The sequence below is a fragment of the Papio anubis genome, chromosome 14 (genome assembly GCF_008728515.1).
Source record: "Papio anubis isolate 15944 chromosome 14, Panubis1.0, whole genome shotgun sequence".
Taxonomy (NCBI): Eukaryota; Metazoa; Chordata; class Mammalia; order Primates; family Cercopithecidae; genus Papio; species Papio anubis.
Genome location: NC_044989.1, coordinates 48,836,369 through 48,848,420, shown reverse-complemented (window position 1 = coordinate 48,848,420; position 12,052 = coordinate 48,836,369). Strand labels below are relative to the sequence as shown.

General features: G+C 46.2%; 1 protein-coding gene across 1 annotated transcript in view; it reads right to left on the bottom strand.

Moving 5' to 3' along the window:
• Window positions 1-8,759, bottom strand: part of STON1 (stonin 1) — a 64,282-nt gene extending 55,523 nt beyond the window's left edge. The window contains exons 1-2 of the mRNA XM_009184165.3: window positions 8,657-8,759; window positions 8,022-8,207 (exon numbers count right to left, since the gene is read on the bottom strand). The gene's annotated coding sequence lies outside the window, so the exon portion shown is untranslated. The remainder of the gene's footprint in view (window positions 1-8,021; window positions 8,208-8,656) is intronic.
• Between the last annotated feature and the right edge of the window lie 3,293 nt (window positions 8,760-12,052).

Here is a 12,052-nt window from a genome sequence, read left to right as displayed (position 1 = left end):
TAAACTAAATTACCAAAACTGAATCAAGAAGGAATAGAAAACCTAAATCCAGCCGGGTGCAGTGGCTCACGCCTGTAATTCCAGCACTTTGGGAGGCCGAGACGGGCAGATCACGAGGTCAGGAGATCGAGACTATCCTGGCTAACATGGTGAAACCCCGTCTCTACTAAAAATACAGAAAATTAGCCGGGCGTGGTGGGGGGCGCCTGTAGTCCCAGCTACTCGGCAGGCTGAGGCAGGAGAATGACGTGAACCCGGGAGGCGGAGCTTGCAGTGAGCCGAGATTGCGCCACTGCACTCCAGCCTGGGTGACAGAGTGAGACTCCGTCTCAAAAAAAAAAAAAAAAAAAACCTAAATTCATCACTAATCATTTATGAAACTGAATCACCAAAAACTTGACCCATATACCCTTTATAAGTAGTTCAGATGATTTCATAATGAGTTTTACCAAATTTTAAGAAACATATAATCTTTATCTCTTACAAACTAGTTAAGAAAAACATATATGCCAGCCAGGCACCGTGGCTCACACCTATAATCCCAGCACTGTGGGAGGCCGAGGCGGGGGGATCATGAGGGCACGAGTTCGAGACCATCCTGGCTAACATGGTGAAACTCTGTCTCTACTAAAAATACAAAAAATTAGCTGGGTGTGGTGGCACATGCCTGTAATCTCAGCTACTCAGGAGGCTGAAGCAGGAGAATTGCTTGAACCCGGGAGTCGGAGGTTGTAGTGAGCAGAGATCGTGCCACCGCACTCTAGCCTGGGAAATAGAGCAAGATTCCATCTCAAAGGAAAAAAAAAAAGAAAAACATATATGAAAGAGGAAAAGCCACTCAACTTACTTAATAGGGGTAATACAAGCTTGATACCAAACAATATAAGAACAATTTTCTTTTTCTTTTCTTTTTTTTTTTTGAGATGGAGTCTTGCTCTATCGCCCAGTCTGGAGTGCAGTGGCATAATCTCAGCTCACTGCAATCTCCACCTCCCAGGTTCAAGTGATTTTCGAATCTCAGCCTCCTGAGTAGCTGGGATTACAGGTGCATGCCACCATGCCCGGCTAATTTTTGGCATTTTTAGTAGAGATAGGGTTTCACCATGTTGGTCAGGCTAGTCTTGAACGCCTGACCTCAGGTGATCTGCCTGCCTCAGCCTCCCAAAGTGCTGGGATTACAGGCGTGAGCCACCACACCCAGTCAGAGCAATATTTTAAAAAGAAAATTCTAGAACAACTTCACTTACGAACATTTGCAAAAATCCTAAATAAAATACTAGCAACTGATACCCTACAGAATAATATACCTGTATATGTATATTTATGTACATATGTTTCAACATAATTAATACACTTATTTATCACATTGTAATATCAAGAAAAAAATGATCATCTCATATAGTTATGAAAAAGACATTAAAGTATTAAGTAAAATCTATACTCAGTCATTATAGAATTTTTACCTTGTTACAAAATATTAAGAAAAGAGCAAAGTTCTTAATTTAATAAAGACTATCTACTGAAACCTTAAGCAAACTTCATGCTTAATGGAGAAACTTTAAGAGCAGTTAAAGTTAAAGACAGTAAGAAGACAAGGGTGCCTGCCACCACAGTTCTATTGAACACTGTCCTGGACCATCTACCCCAATGCAATAAGGTAAGAAAAAGATGTAGGAGTCACAGAAATGGAACAGATAAATTATTGTTGTTTTATGATTGTCTATATAGAAAATTCAAGAATTATCTATATGCAGACTATTAGAACTAATAAGAGAATCAGCTGGGATGCTGGGTAAAAAACAAAATCAAAAATCAGCAATGTTTGCTTCTATGGGCCAGCAAGTAAACTAGAGAATATACTAGGACAAAAGGTATTGTTTAAAATATCAACAAAATCTATAAGAAGTAAATACAGCAAAAGTTGTAGAAGACATTTATAGGGGAAATCACCAGTAATCATTCACCTGAATAAAATGAGAAGCTAGGAAGAGCCAGCATTGAAAAGATGTCAGTATTAATTGAACGCAATTTCAAAGAGAATCTCAACAGGATTTTCTATGTGTGTGCAACTAGACAAACTAACGTTTATATAAACTGGTCAAATCCAAGATGGCTCAGAAATTCTGAAAAAATATAAAAGTAATCATAATAGCTAACAATTTTTGTGTTCTTCCTTATATAGCAGGTATCATTCTAACTTTTTTTTTTTTTTTTTTTTTTTTGAGATGGCATCTCACTCTGTCACCCAGGCTGGAGTGCAATGGCACGATCTCGGTTCACCGCAACCTCTGCCTCCCAGGTTCATGCTATTCTGCCTCAACCTTCCGAGTAGCTGGAATTACAGGCACCCGCCACCGCGCTTGGCTAATTTTTGTATGTTTAGTAGAGATGGGGTATTACCATGTTGGCCAGGCTGGTCTCAAACTTTTGACCTCAGGTGATCTGCCCACCTTGTCTCTCAAAGTGCTGGGATTACAGGCATGAGCCACCACACCTGACCTACTCTAACATTTTCATGCACTATCTCTTCACAATATCTTTGTTATAGATACTATCATTATTTATATTTCATAGATGAGACTGAGAGAAACTAGCAACTTACCCAAGGTCACACAGCTCACTGGGTAATCACAAATCCTCACAAATTTGTTTTTTAGGCTTTTTGATTTATTTTTTGAGACAGGATGTCGCTCTGTCACCCAGGCTGGAGTGCAGTGGCCTGATCTCAGCTCACTGGAACCTCTGCCTCCCGAGCTCAAGTGATCCTCCCACCTCAGCCTCCCAAGTAGCTGGGACCACAGGGCATGCCACCATCCCCAGCTAATTTTTATATTTTTTGTAGAGGCAGGGTCTCATCATGTTGCCCAGGCTGGTCTCAAACTCCTGTGCTCAAGCGATCAGCCCGCCTCAGCCTCCCAAAGTGCTAGGATTAGAGGCGTGAACCACCATGCCCAGCTACACAAATTTGTATAATCACGAATGCTCACTGACTGCTGGGTAGGATAAATTTTCTACATCCATACCTAGACATACCTGTGGAACATTTTAGAGAAAATCTTACAAGCTACCAGGGAGAAGGCAGATTATAATAAAATGACAACCATATGTGATCAGATTTCTTGTCCTGACCTCAGTTGATCCCCCCACATCGGCCTCCCAAAGTGCTGAGATTACAGGCATGAGCCACCGTGCCCAGCTGAAAGCCTTCCTCTTAAGGCATGTTTGTTATGTAATGGGCCAGGGGCTCTAAGAATGCCGATCCTTCTAGGGATCTCAAGGTACCTTCCACAAAGAGAATGGATGAGTGATCCCTTCTCAAGGAGGAGCTTGCCTATGAGGGGACATGGTAGTACAGGATGTCAGCATTTTTCCCCAGAGCTCTCCCCAGAATCGCTCACACTAAATATTTCCATCTCACCCAATCAGTCAAACTCACCAATGCAGGGGATCAGCCACATAGCCAAGCTTTCGAAAGATAATCTGTTGCTGTGTTTTCACAGTAATAAGCATCCAGCAATGAGCTTTTTTCCCTCTTTCTTATTCCATGGTAAACCCTTGACTTACCCTGACATTCCATGTAACACACAGGTACATTTAAGCCTGGGGGTGCTTTTCACCCATCATATTCTCCTGCCGCCGCAAAGAACAATGACACCCTGTAATTTGCAGAGCTCTGAAGACATAATTTGCCTGATCTACTTTAAAAATCTTGCCTTGTACTGAGGATTGATCCAGAATCCCTAAGGTTCCTGGAATTCCAGGCTGGCCAGGAAGCCTCCATGGAATTCTGGATTCTTCTGGTGAGTAGAGCTAGCTTGCAAGGAAGGGGTGAGCTACCTCTAAATCTGGAGCAGTTACCAAAGACTTCTTAAGAGAAGTGACTGGGGGAGCTGGAAGAGATGGGAGGCATTTTACATTTTACATATCAGTGTGTTTTTGTTTTTGCTTTTGTTTGTTTCCCCACCGTCCCATCTCCCCCCCCCCCCCCCCCCCCCCCCGGAACCGGGGCCCCCCCCTTTTCCCCCCCCCGGGGGGGGTGCGGGGCCCCCCCCCCCCCCCCCCCCCCCCCCCCCCCCGCCACCCCTTAGGAAACAGGGTCTCGCTCTGTTGCCCAGGCTGGAGTGCAGTAGCGTGACCATAGCTCACTGAAGCCTCCATCTCCTAGGCTCAGGTGATCCTCCCAGCTCAGCCTCCTGAGTACTTGGGACTCAGGCATGTGCCACATGCCTGACTAATTTGCCCTACTTAGTCTTGAACTCCTGGACTGAAGTGATCCTTCCACCTCAGCCTCCCAAAGTGCTGAGATTACAGACACGAGCCACGGTGCCCATCAGTTCTTACTAAAGCATGAAACATTTTCACTTTCCTTTTCTACTTTTTCCTTATAATTAAAATAATAATAATACATGTGCAGGGAGATGGTAGACAGTAGTGATAGAGATGCATAGACTTTAGCCACTGACCTAAATTCAACACTTGATTCCAGCACTTAGTGGTGTGTGACCTCAGATGAGTTACCCTTCTGGTTCTAGTTTCTGAAACTCCATAATGAAAATAATAGTACTACTTACCTCAAAGAGTTTTCAAATGAAATACCATATGTAAGTGCTTAGTTATCAGTAAATGTTAGCTATTATTATTATAAAATTTGAGAAATGCAAGTACGAAGAAAATAAAAAAACAACTATACTCTCACCATCCATTTTGATGCATATAATTCCAGTATTTTCTGGATGTTTTTCAAAGAGTAAAATTATAGTGCTTTCTATTTTATAATTTGCTTTTAAAAATTAACTCCAGGCCAGGCGTAGTGGCTCACACCTGTAATCCCAGCACTTTGGGAGGCTGAGGCGGGTGGATCACCTGAGGTCGGGAGTTCAAGACCAGCCTGACCAACACGGAGAAACCCCGTCTCTACTAGAAATACAAAATTAGCCAGGCGTGGTGGCACATGCCTGTAGTCCCAGCTACTCAGGTGGCTGAGGCAGGAGAATCGCTTGAACCCAGGAGGTAGAGGTTGCAATAAGCCGAGATCGCGTCATTGCACTCCAGCCTGGGCAAGCAGAGCAAAACTTTGTCACACACACACACACACACACACACACACACACACACACACACAAAAGTCCTGTGTAATTCAACATTCTTATACAACACGATTTTAAAAGGTCACATAGTATTCCTTTGGGCTATTTTACATCTTCTTTTTTTTCCTTTTTTTTTTTTCTTGAGACAGAGTTTTGCTCTTGTTGCCCAGGCTCGAGTGCAGTAGCACGATCTTGGCTCCCTGCAACCTCGACTTCCCAGGTTCAAGCGATTCTCCTACCTCAGCCTCCTGAGTAGCTGAGATTATAGGTGCCTGTCACCACACCCAGCTAATTTTCCATATTTTTAGTAGACAGGGTTTTATCATGTTGGCCAGGCTGGTATTGAACTCCTGACCTTAGGTGATCCACCCGTGTGGCCTCCCAGAATGTTGGGATTACAGGCGTGAGCCACTGAGCCTGGTCTACATCTTTTTTTTTTCTTTTCTGAGATGGAGTCGCACTCTGTCGCCCAGGCTGAAGTGCAGTGGCATAGTCTCGGCTCACTGCAACCTCCATCTCCCAGGTTCAAGTGATTCGCCTGCCTCAGCCTCCCGAGTAGGTGGGATTATAGGCACCTGCCACCATGCCCACCTAATTTTTGCATTTTTAGTAGAGACAGGGTTTCACTATGTTGGCCAGGCTGGTCTCGAACTCCTGACTTCAGGATCTGCCCGCCTCGGCCTCCCCAAGTGCTGGGATTACAGGCAGAAGCCACTGCACCCAGCCCATCTTTTTTTTCTTAAGAGATGGGGTCTCACTTTGTTGCCCAGTCTGGTCTTAACTCCTAGCCTCAAGCGATCCTCTGGCCTCCACTTCCCACAGTGCTAGGGTTACAGGCATGAGTCACCACACCTGGCACTTCACAGGCATGAGCCACTGTGCCTGGCCTTTTCCTTTTTTATTTATTTGTATCATTTTGCTTCTTAACCATCTCTTCCTTCCTTGCTCTCCACCAGTCCCACACTTCATGTATTGATATTTCCAACTCATCTGACTTGTCCAGATGATCAGTGGCTGCTTTCTGTGGCTGTCTGGAGATACAGCCTTCATCTCACCATCCTGACCACCTGCTCCTTAGGTCCAGGCCCCCGTGGTCTTCATTACATCCCCAGCCTCTCCTCGGACTGCTGGGCAGACTCTTGTGCCCATGGCAAACCATCCAGTTTAACAATATTTCATGAGGTGGTGCAAAAGCTGGACAAGGCAGAGAGGCAACTTTTCTCTAAACTGTATAAGGTTGACTTCCAGGATATTAAGTGAACTATTAAAAATTCTCAGGAAGAGGAAGAGACTAAAGATTTTTATCTGAGCACAGTACATTGTTTTTCTAAGCAACAGGGCCAAACAAGTTCAGAATTTACGGACTTACTTTTTTTTTTCTTCTTTTTTTTTGGATTTACTTTTTGAATGGAAGTCACAACATTTGCCTATCAATTATTATTTTTTTCTTTTTTTTAGACAGAGTCTTGCTCTGTCGCCCAGGCTGGAGTGCAGTGGTGCAATCTCAGCTCACTGCAACCTCCGCCTCCCAGGTTCAAACGATTCTTCTGCCTCAACCTCCCGAGTAGCTGGGATTACAGGTTCCCACCATGCTGCCCAGCTAGCTTTTGTATTTTTAATAGAGCCGGGGTTTCATCATGTTGGCCAGGCTGGTCTCGAACTCCTGACCTCAAGTGATCTGCCTGCCCCAGCCTCCCAAAGCGCTGGGATTACAGGCATGAGTCCCCGTGCCCTGCCTTAATAATGTTTTGAGACCACAGTAAAACATAACTGATTCATACCAATGGGGAACTGTCAAACTGAATCAGTGGAGAGAAGTGAATTACATCCTTTTTAACATAAACTTTTATTTCCAGTAGAACTCAAATAAAATAAAATCTTTATTTCCAAATGGTCCAATACTTGGACCTGTTTTTTAAGGAGTTGTTCAGAATCTGATCTACTACATTTGTTACTACCACATTTATTGTTTGTATGGAAACAGGAGTGGCTAAAGTTTTGACAAGTGTGTTCTTCCTAAAAACGTAAAAATTCAACATCCCCCAGCAACCACGCTCACACAGTTCGCTCCTTGGTAGAGCTTCCACTTCACGTGGAAGAAAACCCCAGCTCAGGCTGCTCCCGGCTGCTCTGGTTCTGAGTGTGCAGAGGTTTGCAATACCAGCCCCAGGTCAAGCCCTGAAAAATCTCTCCAGACTCCAGACTTGATCTGTCCAGACCCATCTGAGAATTAATAGGCTCCCCATCGTGCCCAGAGAAGCAAGCCTGTCATGGAAACACTGATTCAATCATAATAACTACTGACATAAAAACCACATAAATGAACTAAACATTTCTTCCACCCAATCAGAGTCTAGGGGAGGCCATAGCTTCAGGATTAAAATAAGTAGGGCTGTTTTTATTATGTGGTCCAGCTCATTTGAGCCTCTCCCATTGCCTTGTTTTCACAGCTCCCTTTTATGAGAAAGAAAGTGAGAGTGGGGGAGTTGGGAGGGAGACTGGAGCTATGCAGACGGGAATGCCAGGCTGGGAATACCAACAGTGTGGTGCATGTCAGGCAAATTAAAACTTCTAGCCTGGAGGAGGCTGTAATCTTGTTTGCGGTTAGTCTGAAAACAAACTACACTGAACTTCTATCTCCCAGGAAAACAGTCGGGTGTGGACTGAAGTCAAAAATTAGTATTTTTAGCAAGTATTCTCTCTCTTTCGTTTATTATTTTCTTCCTTCTTCTGTCTTTAGATATTAGAAACGCTAATTACATGAAGTATCATTATTATTAGAAGAAAGCACAGTTAGAGGGGTTAAAAATAAAAAGATGCCAAACCAACAGAAACAGTGCATTCCTAAGGAGGAATATATTTTAATTTTTCCCTGTACCCACGAGGTTTGTGGGCCCAAGGGACCCAACCCCGATACCCAGTGAATGGTCTTACCTGCAGGAAATGTTTGGGCCAGTGTGGTGCCCCCGCGGCTGTGGCCCGGTGGCCTGACTCCTTGCCTGCCTTCCAAGTCAGGTGGGGACTCCGGGCTGCAGGCGCCGGCTGAGGTCCCAGCTGAGGTCCCAGGGAGCGGGAAGGGGGCAGCAGCCCAAATAACAGCAGCCAGAAAGAGGAGGGAGTCTGGGGGCGGGAGAGAGACACAGAGGCCCCGAGGGAGGCGTGAAGGACGCAGAGCTGGTGGCCCGGGTCCGAGAGGTCGAGGGGCCGCGCGCGGGTGAGAACGAGCCCCGGCCCTCGCCCACCGAACTTAGTCGATATTTTTTTTTTTTTTTTTTTTTTTTTTTTCTCTGTTTGAGTTTTCTCTTTAGAGTCAGACCCCGGTCCCAGTAGCAGCCTCAGAACAGAGGGGAGGCGAGGAGTCCCTGCCGGGGGGCCACCCCTCTGCGGGCCCCAGGGCGCCCCTGGGGGCAGCCAGGGCGGGCGCGGGGAGATGGGGAGGCGCCGAGCGGCCCTGGAGACGCCCGTGTCCCGGGGCGCCCGCAAACTTTCCCAGAGACGGCAGGAGGCCCCACCCTGGAGAGGGGGGTCCCAGGCCTCTCCGTCTCTGTCCCCCGGGGCTGGTCACTCACCGGCAGCGCGGTTGGAGCTCCGATTCTGGCCGCAGCCATCCACACCGGGAGGAGGAGAAAGAGGAGGGAGAGGAGGAGGAGGGGGAGGAGGGCCCGGGGCCGCCGAGTGGAGGGCGGGGAGGGGCGGCCGCAGCTCAGTGACTCCTCCCGCTCCCGCCCCCGCCCCTCCTCCCCTGCTGAGCCTCCCTTCTCTCTTCACGCCTTCTTTCCCACCCCGAATCCCCCAAAGTTTTTCTGGTGTCCGACGCTCCATTCTCTTCCCTCCAGCGCATCTTCTGTCCCCGAGTCTCCAGCCTCCCAGAGGAGGGGAGAGCGCTCCCTCCCGCAAAAGTCGGGGGGCGGAGCGGGGGGGCAAGTATATGAGTTACGTTTCGATGACCCCCTTGAAGCAGATAGCTTGGACCCTTGGGAGGTCTGAAGTCACCCAGCACCCCCAGGCCTTGTCCTCACCTCTGGATGGGGATGATGGAGGGCCTTTTCGGTCGTGCTTTCTAAGTTGATTCATGGAGTTTTGTTTTGTTTTGTACCCCCCGCCTCACCCCACTCCCCACTCCCTACCCCCCACCTTGTGATTAGGAGAACTAAAGAATTACTAAAGCCCCACCTTCCTGGGCGAATCAATCACAGCAGGAGGAAGGACACAAGACAGCTTAGCGAGGGCCAAGCTGTGGGGGCGGGGAGGAGGTAAACGCGTCCAGATGCCTCCTCTGTGCTGCCTGCAGAGTGCAGGGAGAGGGAGAAGGGGCGTTGTCCTCCCAGGAGAGGCTGCAGGGTGGCTCGTAGTCCCTATTCCATCACCTGCTGGCAAATGACTCTAGGCAAGTCACTTGGCATCTCAGCCTCTTCCTCAAGTGGGGCTGCCTCAGTGGGAGCCAGTCAGAATGAAGGCACCCTCCCCAAAACCTAGGACGAGAGACTGAGCTGAGTTTGAACAGGCTCAGAGGGGAGAGAAAAGGGCATTTAAGGTCCCAGGGCATGGTGCTTTGGAGGTTGGCAGGACTGGAAGGCTTAGGGGAAGTGGGCAATGTTTAGATGGGAAGGTGGAGCTGGGAATGAAGCAGAATATAGGAAATCCCTGAAAGTTTTTAAGCGAAGGTGTACAATAGGCACCCAGTGAATCCTTGAGGATTCGAAATGACAAATAAGAAATACTGGTTTAACAGTGTGCAGGATGGACTACCTGGGAAGAAAGCGGTTGCATCCAAGGAGAGGGGTTAGGAGGTCCCGGTGAGCATCTCAACTTGAAGTACTATGCTGGAAAGTGGAAAGGAAATGAATTTTTTTTTTAATCATAGATTTCCTTGAGGAGCTGAGCTAACTCATAGGCAGTGCATCCAGAGTTGGTGAAAATGAGTGAACACATCCTTGTATTTTGCATAGCAGTGTAATTCTCTTTTAAATGTTCTTTCAGGTGTAGCCTTGTTTTTGACCTTGGAGTTCCCTGGTGAAATGGAAATATAGTCAGTACCCTATTTGACCCCCAGCCAGTGTTAAGAACCTGCCCTCAGGGCTTTGAGGAAGGAAAGTGACATTCCAAGAGGGCACTTCTCGAGAGCCTGAAATCACACAGCCAGGATCTATTTAGGATACTTTTATTCTCAGATAAAACTACTAATTGTGCTTATGCTTAATATATCCTAAACACAGAAAAAGGCACTGGTTTCTCCTCAGCTTCTCATTTCCTCCAGCTACCTTCCAGTAATGGTTAAGAGTTGAGGAAGGGCAGGTGAGAGCCTAGGGAATAGGAAGTCAACTGACTGGCTGGTTAACTTGTCAGAGATTGTCCCATGGAAACGGACAGGTACTGGACCCTGGTAAGGAGCTGAGAGAAGTGGAGCAAGAAGGACACAGGAAGCAGGACGAGGAGGAAGGGAAGAAAAAGAGAAGTGGCAACTCCTCTTTGTCGTCCTCATGCTTTGACCCCAGGCATTTTGGGGTCACCAAATTGAACCCCCAAATTGAACCTTTTGGGTCCTATGTCCAGCCCACCTTTCACCAGTGGGTCTTCCACAGAGGTCAGCTCATCTCAGAAACCGCCACAGCTAACGGAGACAGGACTCATGCAGGAAGCAACGCCACATTTGATAAACAGTAATCATCACTGCATTTACAGCGTTCTGTATGCACCTTTTAAATTCTGTCATCTTTGAAAGAAGCAGTAGGGCCTTTATTAGTGGGTAGCCACCTGGTGAAAGAAATCTCTTTTGGAATCTTTGACACTTCTGCAAAGCAAATAGGCCCATAATTTTCTAAAGACTAAATACAGTTGTTTGAAAACCATTTTGTCTTTTGCAAAGGACAGGCCTTCCCCCTCTGTGTGATGCAGCATTGCCCCAAAGGTTGCCAGTTTCATGAATGAAGATTTATTTCTTGCAACTCCACCACGTATTTCCAAAGGATCCTTTCTGGTAGTGTCCCTTTGTATCAAAATCTGGTGGTAAACAGCTTAGCCTGGCCTCAATAGTTAAGCCACCACAGCCGTTCATCACAGCTGTGACCTCATTTTACTCCAGTTACTGTTCTGTCTCTTGCTTTACAATAAGTAGACCCTCAAACTATGTCATTCTCCTTTTTATTAGCAGATTTCTCTTTCCTGGCAGCTTTTTCATGGAAATATTTAGAACTTCCCAACTGTTTAACAAGACATACCCAAAGTATCTGTAGATAATGACCTAATAGGTGATTAGCTTGGAATTCCTCAAAACTCACATCAGCTGAAGCTGTCAGGATCATTTAATATACATTCAAGGGGAGGGCTAAGTCCTAAATGCTTCGTAGGAACATTCCTCTCTAAAAACTTGGCAAGAGCAAATCTCTATTTACATTATAACACTCATTCAAACTCTGGTTTTTTGACTGGGCATGGTGGCTCAGGCCTTTAATCCCAGCACTTTGGGAGGCTGAGGCAGGCAGATCACCTGAGATCACGAGTTCAAGACCAGCCTGGTCAATATGGTGAAACCCCATCTTTACTAAAAATACGAAAATTAGCAGGGAGTGGTGGCGGGCGCCTGTAATACCAGCTACTCAGGAGGCTGAGGCAGGAGAATCACCTGAACCCAGGAGGCGGAGGTTGCAGTGAGCCAAGATAGCAACACTGTAGTCCAGCTTGGGCAACAGAGCAAGACTCCATCTCTCTGTCTCTGTCTCTCTCTCTCTCTCTCTCTCTATATATATATATATATATATATAATAGTTAAAATAGTTAAAATGAAATCGAAAAAATTTAAAAATCACCATCTTGAGTACATGGTACATTTTGCTCTGATGTTTGATAAACAAACACACTGGTTTTTTTTTTATTTTTATTTATTTTTTTTTTAGCTATAAGTAAACCCAAATACTCTTTGGATGGAAAATTCCAAAGATAAATAAAAAGCCCACATCTTCACTGAA